Below are 13,743 nucleotides of genomic sequence, written 5' to 3'. Positions count from 1 at the left end.
AGAAATTATGCTTGTCACTTAGAGCTTGCTAGAGTAGCACAGTAAAACCCCCGACATGAATTACAGATCTAACAATGAGCTTACTCTTCCTGTCCCAGTCTGTCTGGGGAATGGGGGAGCTGATAATGTCAGCTGTGTCTACAGACATCCCTCGCACTGATAAATCTGCTTCCCCCTGAAGCTCTTTCCAACATAGCATGTCTTTAATTTATTACCCTTTGCTTTTGCTCAGGGATCACTGAGTTCTGGCCAGCTAGCGTGATGTTAAATCCATGCCAAGCTAATGCGTCCAGTATTTCCAAGTGGCTTTAGAGAAGGGTCGTGGAGACAGGCAAGAAAACACACAAGGCGGCATTGTGCAAATTCAATGTCAACTCCTTACATTTGCCCCACATCCCTTTCTAATTCAAGGCCACTCAGTTGATTCCTGCAGAGACTTTCATTCCAAGGTGGCTTTCCTCCTTCCAGTGGTACCTCTGTAGCTGCCCCGAATCACTGCACCATCAAAAATCTCCTAAATAAAACCAGCCTCTGGACGGACGCACTTGACAAGGTCCTGCATGTTGAAGCCTGCAATCTGCAAAACTGCACCATCTTTCTAAAGCTGCCTGGTGCTTGCATTTTGAGAGGAGGATGAAGTTAATTATTGGAGGTGGAAAATAAATATCACAGAGCAGCGGGACATGGGGGAGCTTGCAGCATCAGCAAATCATGGACACTCACCCTGCTACCCAAACAGAAAATGGAGCCCTGGACACTTGAACAGAAGGTTGAGTATGTATAAGAAATGCCTGTGTGGCACTCTGGGGCCACTGGCAAATATTGCAGAGGCTGGTGTATTTTCCATAACGAATGACTGCTTGGGTGGGCAGGAAGTGGAGTCGCTATGAGTAGTCAGAATAACATTCCAGGACTGTAAATGCTTAATGAGCGTGTGTGTGCATGCACAAACACACACACACACATTCACACACACACACACACACACACACAGAAAGCGCCACCTTCCTCAAAGACAGGAAGTCCTTCATTGTTGAAGGAACCAAAATAAAATGACTTGTGGTTTTCCCCATGTCCTCTTGCGTTGTAAGTAAATACCTTCATAGAGATTCTGTTTCTCCAAACCCTATTTATTCCCCATTCCTTGCAGAAAAACGCTGGTACATTTTTACCCCAGGAGGCACAGTCACCCCAGAGCCACACAGCAATGGATATTTAAGAATAAGGTAAGGTTGAGTATTTTTACTTTTATTTTTTATTTTTTGAGACAGGGTCTCCCTCTGTTGCCCAGGCTGAAGTGCAGTGGTCTGATCTTGGCTCACGGCATTGATCTCCTGGGTACAAGAAATCCTCCCACCTCAGGCTCCCAAGTAGCTGAGACTACAGGCATGCACCACTTGCCTGGCTAATTTTTTTGGGGTTTTGCCATGTTACCTTGGCTGCTCTCGAAGTCCTGAACTCAAGCATTCCACTAGCCTCAGCCTCCCGCAGTGCTGGGATTACAGGCATGAGCCACCACACCTGGCCTCTTATTTGTAATTTTTCAGGATTTTTATTTATTTTTATAGATTTAGGGGATACCAGCACAGTTTTGTTGCATGGAGAGATTGCAGAGTGCTGAAGTCTGGGCTTTTACTGTAACTATTACTCAAATAGTGTACATTGTATCCACTAGGTAATTCTCATCCCTCACCTTCCTCTCCCCCTCTCTCCTTTCCCAGTCTCCAATGTCTGTTATTCCACTGTCTATGTCCATGTCTACACAGCGTTTAGCTCCCACTTGTAAGTGAGAACATGGGGTGTTTGTCTTCCTGTTTCTGAGTTGTTTCACTTAGGATAATGCCCTCCAGTTCTATCCATGTTGCTGCAAAAGTCATGATTTCGTTCTGTTGGGGGGCTGTGTAATATTCCATGGTGATATGGTTTGGCTGTGTCCCCACACAAATCTCATCTTGAATTGCAGCTTCCATAATTCCTACATGTTGTGGGAGGGACCCAGTGGGAGACAATTGAATCATGGGGGTGGTCTCCCTCATAATGTTCATATGGTAGTGAATAAGTCTCACGAGATCTGACTTTTTTTAAATTAAGTTCTAGGGTACATGTGCACAACGTGCAGGTTTGATACATAGGTATACATGTGCCATGCTGGTTTGCTGCACTCATCAACTCATCATTTACATTAGGTAGTTCTCCTAATGCTATCCCCCCCCAGACACCCACCCCCCAACAGGCCCCAGTGTATGATGTTCCCTGCCCTGTGTCCAAGTGTTCTCATTGTTCAATTCCCACCTATGAGTGAGAACATGTGGTGTTTGGTTTTCTGTCATTGTGATAGTTTGCTGAGAATGATGGTTTCCAGCTTCATCCATGTCTCTGCAAAGGACATGAGCTCATCCTTTTTTATGGCTGCATAGTATTCCATGGTGTATATGTGCCACATTTCTTAATCCAGTCTATCACTGATGGACGTTTGGGTTGGTTCCAAGTCTTTGCTATTGTGAATAGTGCCGCAATAAACATACTTGTGCATGTGTCTTTATAGTAGCATGATTTATAATCCTTTGGGTATATACCCAGTGATGAGATTGCTGGGTCAAATGGTATTTCTGGTTCTAGATCCTTGAGGAATCACTGCACTGTCTTCCACAATGGTTGAACTAATTTACACTCCCACCAACAGTGTAAAAGTGTTCCTATTTCTCCACATCCTCTCTAGCATCTGTTGTTTCCTGACTTTTTAATGATTACCAGTCTAACTGGCGTGAGATGACATCTCATTGCGGTTTTGATTTGCATTTCTCTGATGACCAGTGATGATGAGCATTTTTTCATGTGTCTGTTGGCTGCATAGATGTCTTCTTTTGAAAAGGGTCTGTTCATATCCTTTGCCCACTTTTTGATGGGGGTTGCTTGTTTTGTTTTTTTTTTTTGTAAATTTTGTTTGAGTTCTTTGTAGATTCTGGATATTAGCCTTTGTCAGATGGGTAGATTGCAAAAATTTTCTCCCATTCTGTAGGTTGCCTGTTCACTTGGATGGTAGTTTCTTTTGTCGCGCAGAAGCTCTTTAGTTTAATAAGATCTCATTTGTCTATTTTGGCTTTTGTTGCCATTGCTTTTGGTGTTTTAGTCATGAAGTCCTTGCCATGCCTATGTCCTGAATGGTATTGCCTAGGTTTTCTTCTAGGATGTTTATGGTTTTAGGTCTAACATTTAATCCAACTTGAATTAATTTCTTTATAAGGTGTAGGAGGGATCATTTTCAGTTTTCTACATATAGCTAGCCAGTTTTCCCAGCACCATTTATTAAATAGGGAATCCTTTCCCCATTTCTTGTTTTTGTCAGGTTTGTCAAAGATCAGATAGTTGTAGATGTGTAGTGTTATTTTTGAGGCCTCTGTTCTGTACCATTGGTCTATATCTCAGTTTTGGTACCATATCATCCTCTTTTGGTTACTGATAACTTTGTAGTATAGTTTGAAGTCAGGTAGCATGATGCCTCCAGTTTTGTTCTTTTTGCTTAGGATTGTGTGAACAATGCGGTTTTTTTTTTTTTTTTTTTAGTTCCATAAAACTTTAAGTGGTTTTTTCCAATTCTGTGAAGAAAGTCATTGTAGCTTGATGGGGATGGCATTGAATCTATAAATTACCTTGGGCAGTATGGCCTTTTTCAGGATATTGATTCTTCCTATCCAGGAGCATGGAATGTTATTCCATTTGTTTGTGTCCTCTTTTATTTCCTTGAGCAGTGGTTTGAGTTCTCCTGAAGAGCCTCCTCACATCCCTTGTAAGTTGGATTCCTAGGTATTTTATTCTCTTTGTAGCAATTGTGAATGGGAGTTCACTCATGATTTATCTCTCTGTTAAAGGTGTATAGGAATGCTTGTGATTTTTGCACAATTGATTTTGTATCCTGAGACTTTGGCAAAAACTGGAAGCATTCCCTTTGAAAACCAGCACAAGACAAGGATGCCCTCTCCCTATTCAGCTAGTGTTGAAGTTCTGGTCAGGGTAATCAGGCAAGAGAAGGAAATAATGCATATTGAATTAGGAAAAGAGGAAGTCAAATTGTCCCTGTTTGCAGATGATATGACTGTATATTTAGAAAACCCCATCGTCTCAGCCCAAAATCTCCTTAAGCTGATAAGCAACTTTCAGCAAGATCTGATGTTTTTATAAGAGGTTTCCCCTTTCACTTGGTTCTCATTCTCCCTTGCCTGCCACCATGTAAGATGTCCCCTGCTCTTCTGCCATGATTGTGAGGCCTTCCCAGCCACATGGAACTGTGAGTCCATTAAAACTTCTTTCTTTTATAAATTGCCTAGTCTTGGGTTTGTCTTTATCAGCAGCATGAGAGCAGATTAATACACATGGTGTGTATTATATCACATTTTCTTTATCCATTCATGCACGATGGACACGTAGGTTGATTCCATATCTTTGCTATTGTGAATAGTGCTACATAAGCATATGAGTGCAGGTATCTTTTTGTAGAATGATTTGTTTTCCTTTGGGTAGATATCCAGTAAGTGGGATTGCTGGATGAGTTGGTAGTTCTGATGAACAGACTTTCTAAACCTAATAAAACCAATTTTTTCCTGAGAAACAGTCCCATCGCTACAGATGGCAGGATTCCCCCCTTCCTGTGTACATGGCTCAGTTCTGGTCTTCTTTCCAAATATATGAGAGATGGAAAGCTTTTCTCCACCCACTCAGTAATGTCAAGAGTCAAATCCCTAGGTAAAATTAGCTGCCAGTGAATTGTGTGATGAACATTTTAGGAACCTCCAATGGTGCAGTGCATCAGGAGCCTGCCAGATGGGGAATGAGAAGGTTTCTTCCCAGAAGAATTTCCAGTCAGCTGGGTATTGACAGGCTAGAGCATTTAGTCCCATGGATGGCTTGAGTTGCTTCATCCAAACAAATGTTGGAGAGAAGTTCATTCTCATCTGTTGTGTAGAAGATCACTCTCCACTTCCAAGTCTCTGGTTGTCATTAAGACCCATCAAGTCTGCTGTGCGCCTCAGAGCCAGATTCCAAAATGCCCTCAAGCCGCCTTCAAGCTTCTGCCCACAGCTCTGTAACCAATTTGGGGCACGTGTACCGTCCACACCCAGCAAGTGAAAATGCCAGTTAAATAGGCAGGCATCTGACTTCAACAGACATGCATTCTCTTTCCACAGGGCAGATAGGGGATGCAATGGAATGAACGTTTAACTCACCTTCTCCTAATTTATATGTTTAGAATCCCAGTCTTTACTATCATGGTGCTACGATCTGGACATCTGTGTCTTCCAAATTTCATGTGTTGAAATGTTCACCTCTAAGGTGATGGTGTTAGGAGGTGGTGCTTTGGGAGTAGTGAGGTCATGAGGTGGAGCCTCATGAATAGGATGAGTGCCCTTATAAAAAGGGACCCAGAAAGTTCCCTTGCCACTTCTACCATGTGAGGGCAGAGCAAGAACATAGTGTCATCTATGAACCAGGATGGACCTAGCACCATGTATGAACCAGGAAGCCGGTCCTCACCAGACACTAAATCTGCCACAACTTGATCTTGGACTTTCAGCCTCCAGAAATGGAAGGAATAAATTTAGGTTGTTTATAAGCCACCCATTTTATGGTGTATTCATTATAGCAGCCTGTAAGGCTAAGACAGATGGTATTTGAAGATGGGGACTTTGAAAAACAGGTCATGAGAATGGAGCCCTCATGATGGGATTAGTGCCCTTACAATTAGAGACATAAGAGAGCTTGTTCCCCACCCATTCTCTCTCTCACCACCATTTGCAGACACAAGAAGGTAGCCACCTGCAAACCAAAGGGAGAGTCCTTTCCAGACACTGGATCTGCTGGCACCCAGATCTTGGACTTCCAGCCTCCAGAGCCATGAGAAATTGATGATTGTTGATTTAGCCAGTCAGTGTATTCTATTTTATTATAGAATCCCAAGTGGACAAAGGCAGGGAGGAATATTATCCTGTTTCTCCAATGGTTGTCATTAAAGCCCCATCAAGCTTGCTGTGTGCCTCAGAGCTGGATTCCAAAATACCCTCAAGCTGTCTTCAAGTTTTCTGCCCACAGCTCTGTAGCCAATTTGGGGCATGTGTACCATCCACACCATTCCATGCCCTGGAAACTGGCATGGAAAACAAAAATTGCATAACCTCCCTCATATGTGAAATCTAAAAAGTCAAACTCATAGAAGTAGAGAGTAGAATGGTGGGTGTCAGAGGATGGGGGCATGTGGTGTATGTTGGTCAAAGGGTACAAAGTTTCAGTTAGACAGGAAGGATAAGTTCTAGTGACCTATTGCACAACAAGGTTAGTGTATTTGTTTGTTCTGACATTGCTATAAAGAACTATGTAAGACTGGGTAATTTATAAAGAAAAGAGATGTAATTGGCTCATGGTTCTGCAGGCTGTACAGGAGGCATTGTTGGGGCGGCCTCAGGAAACATATAATCATGGCAGAAGATGAAGGGGAAGCAAGCATGTCTTACCATGGTGATGGAGGAGAGAGAGGAGTTAACGGGAAGTGCCACACACTTTTAAACCATCAGATCTCATGAGAACTCCTCACAATCACAAGGGGAGCAAGAAGGAAGTCCACTCCCATGATTCAATCACCTCTCACCAGGCCCTCTCCACCACTGGGGATTACAATTGACATGATGGTTTTGGGTGGAATCACAGAGCCTAACCATATCAGTGACTGTAGTTAATCATATATTGTATATTTTAATCGCTTAAAAATTGCATCTCAAATGTTCTCACCATAAAGAAATGACAAATATGTGAAGTGATGATTATTTAATAGCCCTGATTTGTTAATGCCACAATGTATAAATGTATAAAAAATCACATTTTAACCCATAAATACATGTAATTATTATTTGTTAATTAAGAATAAAAATAAACTGAAAACTAAAAGTAGTAAGGGGAGTTCCCTCCATGAAGGATCAATGAGTACATGCCGCAGATTTAATTTTGACAGCAGGAAACAAGGTGCAACAGTCCTAACATTGCGTGATAAATGTTTGCTATTAAAATTATTTTTATAATTTGCCTCAATAAGCTAGGACATAAGTTATAATCTATTAGGTGGGAGTATATTCATTCAGTGGCTCACTGCTATACTCATAAACAGCTTCATCCTACTTACCCAAGAAGGTTAGTTTTCATGAAGACTGCTCATCTGAATAAATTTGGTTGCGAATACTAATTATTGAAATTAATGGATACCTACTGTGGCTGTCTCTGTTCTAAGTATTCAACACATATTCAAGTGGATTTCATCAATGACTAAAGCAAGGCTCTATTAACCTATTTACAATCAAGAAGGCAGCCCACTGTGAGACTCACGATGGTGGCCCACTGAGAGACTTCTCTCCCCAGCCTCTGGTAACCATCATTCTACACTCTATCTCCATGAGATCCACTTTTTTGAGTTCCCATACACGAGTGAGAATCTGCACTGTCTTCCAGTGATTGGCTTACTTCACTTAACATCATGACCTCCAGTTTCATCCACGTTTGAACAGTTTTAATCAACATGAAATTCACAAGAAAGCAAAACAGTGGAAACAGAGGACTGCAGTCAATTGCCTTGATCAGAACCTGATCAAGGACTAGTCACCACTTTGGAAAACACCATCTATGGAAATCCTCCTGCTGCTATTTGAGTTGCCAACACAACACATCAGTGTTGGCAGTTCTGGTATCTATGTCAATGTTTGTACCTAGAGCAACCTGTGGGTCTTTTGTCCCATCCCTGTCTTATCATTTACCTATTAAAATGCCATGGTGTTTTAAAATAAGAGTTGCTTTCCTGTTACATTTCTGTTTTACATTGCAGTTACAGCCTCAAGTATATGTTTGAAAATTATTTGTGCTCATTATCAGTGGTTTTCATTACATTTTTGTAAAAGGAATGCCGTAAAACATTCACCATGGAAGAGAGTCTAACTCTGAGAAAATGATCCTTGGAGGCATTCATCTATTTACAACCAAGATGGCGGCCCACTGTGAGACCCACAAGACTCAAAGTGGGCTGCTATCTTGATTGTAATAGGTTAATGGAGCCTGCTTTAGTCATTGATGAAACTCACTTGACTCTGATTTACAGGTGTGTGTTGTTATTTGCGGCTTGCTGAATGGGGAGACATACAGAGGTTTAGAAAGTAGTCTGTGGGCCACTACCTCTTCTTTATATAGTTATTGCTCGCCCAAGTTATATTCTGATACCATTCTTTCAATTTTCTTAGATCTTCTCTTTTGTTCTTTTTAAAATTTTATTATTATTATTATTATTTTAGAGACAGGATCTTGCTCTGTTCATCTGACTGGAGAGCAGTGGTGCAATCATGGCTCACTACAGCCTCAAACTCCTGGGCCCAAGTCATCCTCCTGCCTCAGCCTCCCAAGTAGCTGGGACTAGAGGCACATGCCATCAAACCCAGCTAAAGTTTTTAGTTTTTTTGTAGACACAAAGTTGCACTGTGTTGCCCAGGCTAACCTCAAACTCCTGGCCTCAAGCAATCCTTCCACCTTAGCCTCCCAAAGTACTAGAATTTATAGGCATGAGCCACTGTGTTCAGTCTTAGATTTTCTTAAAGCTTGGAAATGTTTGATCTCTGTGTCTTATATTGTAATGCTTCAATTTTTTTAAGTCTCTGTGTGGATTTAATCTGCAACCCCACCATAATATGTTAACTTCACAGTGCCCTCATAACTGGCTGCTCCTTCCTGAATTCCACCCATTTAGTCAGCTGAAACACAGAAAGCTTTGGTATATATAAAGAAAAAAAGGCAGGTCAGTCCAGAATGACTCACAGTCTGTTTGCTAATTAGATCATGATCTGAATGAGATTTGATGAGAGAGATAGCAGTCCTAACCAGTGGTTCTGAATGTCGAGGGAGCATTAGAAGCTTATGGAGGGCTTGTCAAAACACAGAATGCTGGGTCCCCTCCTTCTCATTTGGCGGGTCTAGGGAAGGATTCTAGAATTTGCATTTCTAGCAAATTCCCAGGTGATGAGGCTGGTCCAGTACCACAATTTGAGAATCACTGGGAAGACTGAAGAAAGTAACATGGGAGTTTTTCTAAGACATTTTATTTGTAGCCAGTGAAGACATCTTATAGTCTTCTCCCTTTTGAAACTTTGTGTGCAGACAAGCAGGACCTGAAAGACTTACCCGACAACAGCTGTCTTGGACTATGTGTTATAGGACAACAGAGTCTGTATGCCCACTGTGCAGTAACAAACTAATACATTGAGACAGCAGAGTTTGCAGCAGAGAAGGAGCTTAATTATTGCAGGACACTGAGTGAGAAAAATGGGAGGAGACTCTCAAATCTGCCTCCCTGTGGAGTCCTGAGCTGTAGTTTTTAAAGGGATTGTAGAGGATAAGGAGCTGGAAAATTGGGGTCATTGACTGCTTTGGGTAAGGAGGATGAACTCATCAGGATATGGAAACTGCATTCTTTGGTGAGTTAGCTTCTTGTGGTGTCCTTCAGACCAGCTGGCATCAGTAGTTTCATCAGTATGCAGGACCTGAAAGAATATCTCAGAGGGAAAACTTGTTTCGTAATGTTGAAGTTGTTATCTACAAAGTAGTTAAGGAAACTCTAATCAAGGGTCTATGTGATTCTAGGACAAGAGGCACCAAACAACTATGACAAAGCAGGTCAGGGAGCAAACTGACTCAGGATGAGTGTTGAGTGTGCTGTGAGTTGGTTTATTTTCATTTCTCCCCCTCTTTTTTCCTGATACATTTTATAAAGTTTATAGGGATGATTTTACATGTGTGTTGATAGTTCAAGATGTAGCTCTGCCCTACTATGAAAAGTACAGAAATCCTTCTCACAAAGATCATAGAATGAGTAAAGGTTTGGAAAAGTAGATTCAAGGGAAGTTATCTTTCAAGAATGAAACTAGGTGGTCAGCAAGACAAGACCATATAACAGGTCCAGATAACCACGTGTGGGCTAAGGAACATGATGTATTACCTGTTCTTGGTTCTTCTATCACCAGGACATAATTTAGGGACCAAGCTTTAGAAAATTTAGCACAAAAATTTAAGGAGGGAGGAAGGGAGTAATATATTAACAAATTGGAAATAAACTGAAATTTTATCTTTCAGAGAGATGTGCAGAAATGACGCATTCCAGGGTATAGACCAGATATGGCCAACAATTTGGGAGTGAGCTCATGAAGAGAACCCATTAGTTAATTATGAGAAAATTGCTATCAATTGCAACAGAATGCTGAGCTAAAATGATGGTAACCTGTGTTAAAATGTATAAAAATTAGTGTGCAGGCACTGATTTGAAGTATGCAAAATGAAACTTTTCTTCCCTACAACTTGGCCTGAGATCCCACCTTGCTTGATTTGTTTCTCCCCTACCCGACCCCGGATGGTTCCAATGACATTCCTACAGGTTTCTTGGGAGCTCTTCCTCTCAGGGTCTACTTCTGTGGAATCATACATAAATCACATGGATATAACAAGGCTTACAAATGAAATGAGAGGGAATCTAAGTGTTTTTAAAAAATAATTGTATTTTTAATTCTTTTAAGGAATGAAATTTAAAACTGATGAAAATTGGGTTTTGCTTTAGCTTTTAAGATGGATGTATTGAATCCTCAGATTCCTGTTTTTCTCTGGGAATTTTACCCATGGGAGGCATCTAATGCTGGCCTTGCACCAGCAAGAACTGCATATTTATTCTAATTTTAGTCCAGGATCTGCAGAAGCACAAGCCTTGCCATGGTGCTTCCTCAAAGGATGTCAACTGAATAAACAAAAAAGTTTGACTCAACATTGCACCTTTCCACTGTACAAAGCATTTTTCACTCCACTGTGGCTCCAATAGCAGGAGAAAGAACTAGTACTCAATTCAAGAACCTTGCTTTGTTTTGTCCACCCACATGACCCATGATGGAGGAAGCCAGGCACCCAAAGTTCTGCTTATATAGAAGGAACAGACAAAGAAGTTTTAGAGACCTAAAGAGGAGAGTCTTCATACCCATACTTCTTAGAAAATAATTAATGTTTCCCCTTTTTCTCAGCAAAGAAGATGACATTATACTTTTTTTTAAGAAAGGAATATTTTAGATTTAACAAAATTTAGTTTTTCATAGTTTAGCTTGATTGGTACATATTTTTTAACAGACTTTATTTTCTAGAGCAGTTTTAAGCTCATAGCAAAACTGAACAGAAGGTACAAAGAGTTCCCCAGAACCCCTGTCCCTATAAATGTATAGCCTTCCTCAACGTCAATTTATCAACAATGGAATATTATTCAGTGCTAAAAAGAAATGAACTCCTGAGCCATGAAAAGTTATGTATCTTTGTTGTACCAATATCTATATCATCTTGAAACATATAAAACATATCTAGAAATATATTGAAGTTATATATAAATATTAGAATGGAAATATGTTGGAATGAAATATTTTCTATATATTATATATAAATATATAAGTATATATATAAATTTTTATATAATATATATTTACATATAATATAAATTTATATAAAATAAATATCATATAACCTATCTTTATATATTTTATATAATATATTTACATATTAATATGAATATCATATATAATATAAATATATATATAACCTATATTTGCCTAATGGAATACACTAATATACGTTTAAAAAGTTTGTTATGAGTATCTGCTATGGTTTGAATGGTCTCCTAAAAAGCATATGTTGTAAACTTAATTCTTAATGCAACAGTGTTGGGAGGCGGGGACTTTTGGGAGGTGTTTAGGTGATGAGAACGCCACTCTCATGAATGGATTATAAAAGCCTTTGAGGTTGTGAGTTTGATCTCTTGTTCTCTCTCACCATGTGATGCCTTCTCCATGGGAGGAGACAGCAAGAAGGCCCTCGCCAGATGCAATCCCTTGATTTTAGACTTCCCAGCCTCCAGAACCATGACTGAAATAAATTTCTGCTCATTTTCAATTACAGTCTGTGGTATTCTTTTATATCAGCACAGAACGGACTAAAATGTTACTCTTGGTTGACATACCCCTTAATCATGGTTCTCGTCTTTTCCAGCCAGGCAAATGCACTTTCAGCCATGAAGAAATGTTCCTATCTTTCCATCTTCTCAATTCAAGGACCTCGCTTTTCCTGCTAATTATTCTAGTAATTTTCAATGCCCTCTCAGCAAAAGCAATACATTTTGTGGCCCATATTTTGCAGAAATCACCTCATAATTATTCAATGCACAATTAAACAAAAACTTTATTCTGCATTGCTCAATATATATATATGTAAATATTGAGCCAGTTAAAATTGTGCATTCAGAATACATTGTCTGGAAGGTCATCCATGTTGCTGCTTTTCATTATGACTGACATGCAGGAACCACATCAGAAATCCTAAAGGTGATAATAATTTTAATTCACTATGGAATAAACTAAAACATTGTTGAGATTTGTTGTTTGCAGGCAAGAGTGCAAAACTCAGGTTCACCTCTTCCTAGAAGTGCCACCTAAAACTAGTTCCCTTCTCTCTCTCAACTTGGGCTTGGGGCCATATAGTGCATACACACCTCTGGGGTTTTCTGAAAGACTGTAACTTCAGTGCAAAATGCCCAGCCCAGTGCCTAGCTCAAGATATTCAGTCAAGAGTCATTCCTATTTTAAGTAATGTTAAGGAACATATCAGAAAATACACACTAAAATATGGTTAAGGAAAATTCCAGAATGGAGCCACTTTATTTGACCCAACAGAGACATGACATGTTTAGAAGCCTTCTGTTTGCATGAACTATTGGGAAAGCAGCTACAAGTTGATGTTGGATCCTGTTTAAATGCTGAAGTACATATACTAATTCTCCTGTTTCCGTGTCAGACTCTCTGCAGGAAGATCAAGGAATAATAAAAAGAGCCGAATATCTGCAGCTGCCAAGACCTCAGCTCTAATTCTAGATTTGCAGCCCATGGCTGCGCAATAGGCACAAGAATGAACCTACGTCACCACCAAGGAAAGTGGCACAGCTGAGCTGTACCCACGTCTGACTCCAAGGGACCAGCTTTTGACAGCTATTCACATCATCTGGTTTCTGTGAGTCCCAATTCACACATGGAAAACGGACAAATACTATCTGCTTCATCAGGCATTCCTGGGAACCTAGAGGAAACACTAGTCAATATCACTCACTTAGCATACTGGAGTTCTCTTTCCATTTTCTTAATTCAAGAACCTTGCTTTTTTTTGCCAATTATCTTAGTAGTTTTTCAATGATCTCTCTGCAAAAGCAATATATTTTGTAGCCTTATCTTTTGCAGAAATCACCTTATACATTGTTTGATGTACAATTAAACAAAAAACTTTATTTCTGCATTGCTCAAAGAATATATATTTCATTTGTTATAAAATATTATAGCGTTCAGGTAAGTCTCATACATTGATTGATTGATTGATTGATTGTTATTTACTTTTTCTCTCCAACTTCTATTTTCTGTTCAGAGAGTTCACGTACAGGTTTGTTAAATGGATAAATTGCACGTCACGGGGGTTTGGTGTACAGATTATTCATCACACCAGGTAATTAGTATCCATAGGTAGTTTTTTGATCCCCACCCTCCACCCTCAAGTAGGTGTTGGTGTATATTGTTCCCACCTTTGTGTCCATGTGTACTCAATGCTTAGCTCTCACTTATAAGTGAGAACATGTGGTATTTTGTTTCCTGTTCCATTCCTGTGTTA

The 13,743-nt window shown here is 40.0% G+C and overlaps 1 long non-coding RNA gene across 1 annotated transcript; it reads left to right on the top strand.

Annotated features, from left to right (window-relative positions):
* Positions 1-670: 670 nt before the first annotated feature.
* Positions 671-13,389, top strand: LOC117097949. The gene is made up of 3 exons (XR_004443129.1): positions 671-769; positions 1,151-1,226; positions 12,886-13,389. It is a non-coding gene; the product is annotated as an uncharacterized LOC117097949 (long non-coding RNA).
* Positions 13,390-13,743: the final 354 nt, after the last annotated feature.

The sequence above is a fragment of the Trachypithecus francoisi genome, unplaced genomic scaffold (assembly GCF_009764315.1).
Source record: "Trachypithecus francoisi isolate TF-2019V2 unplaced genomic scaffold, Tfra_2.0 Contig00101_ERROPOS395535, whole genome shotgun sequence".
Lineage (NCBI taxonomy): Eukaryota > Metazoa > Chordata > Mammalia > Primates > Cercopithecidae > Trachypithecus > Trachypithecus francoisi.
Note: the sequence above shows the minus strand (reverse complement) of the source record. Positions and strands in the feature narration are given on the sequence as shown.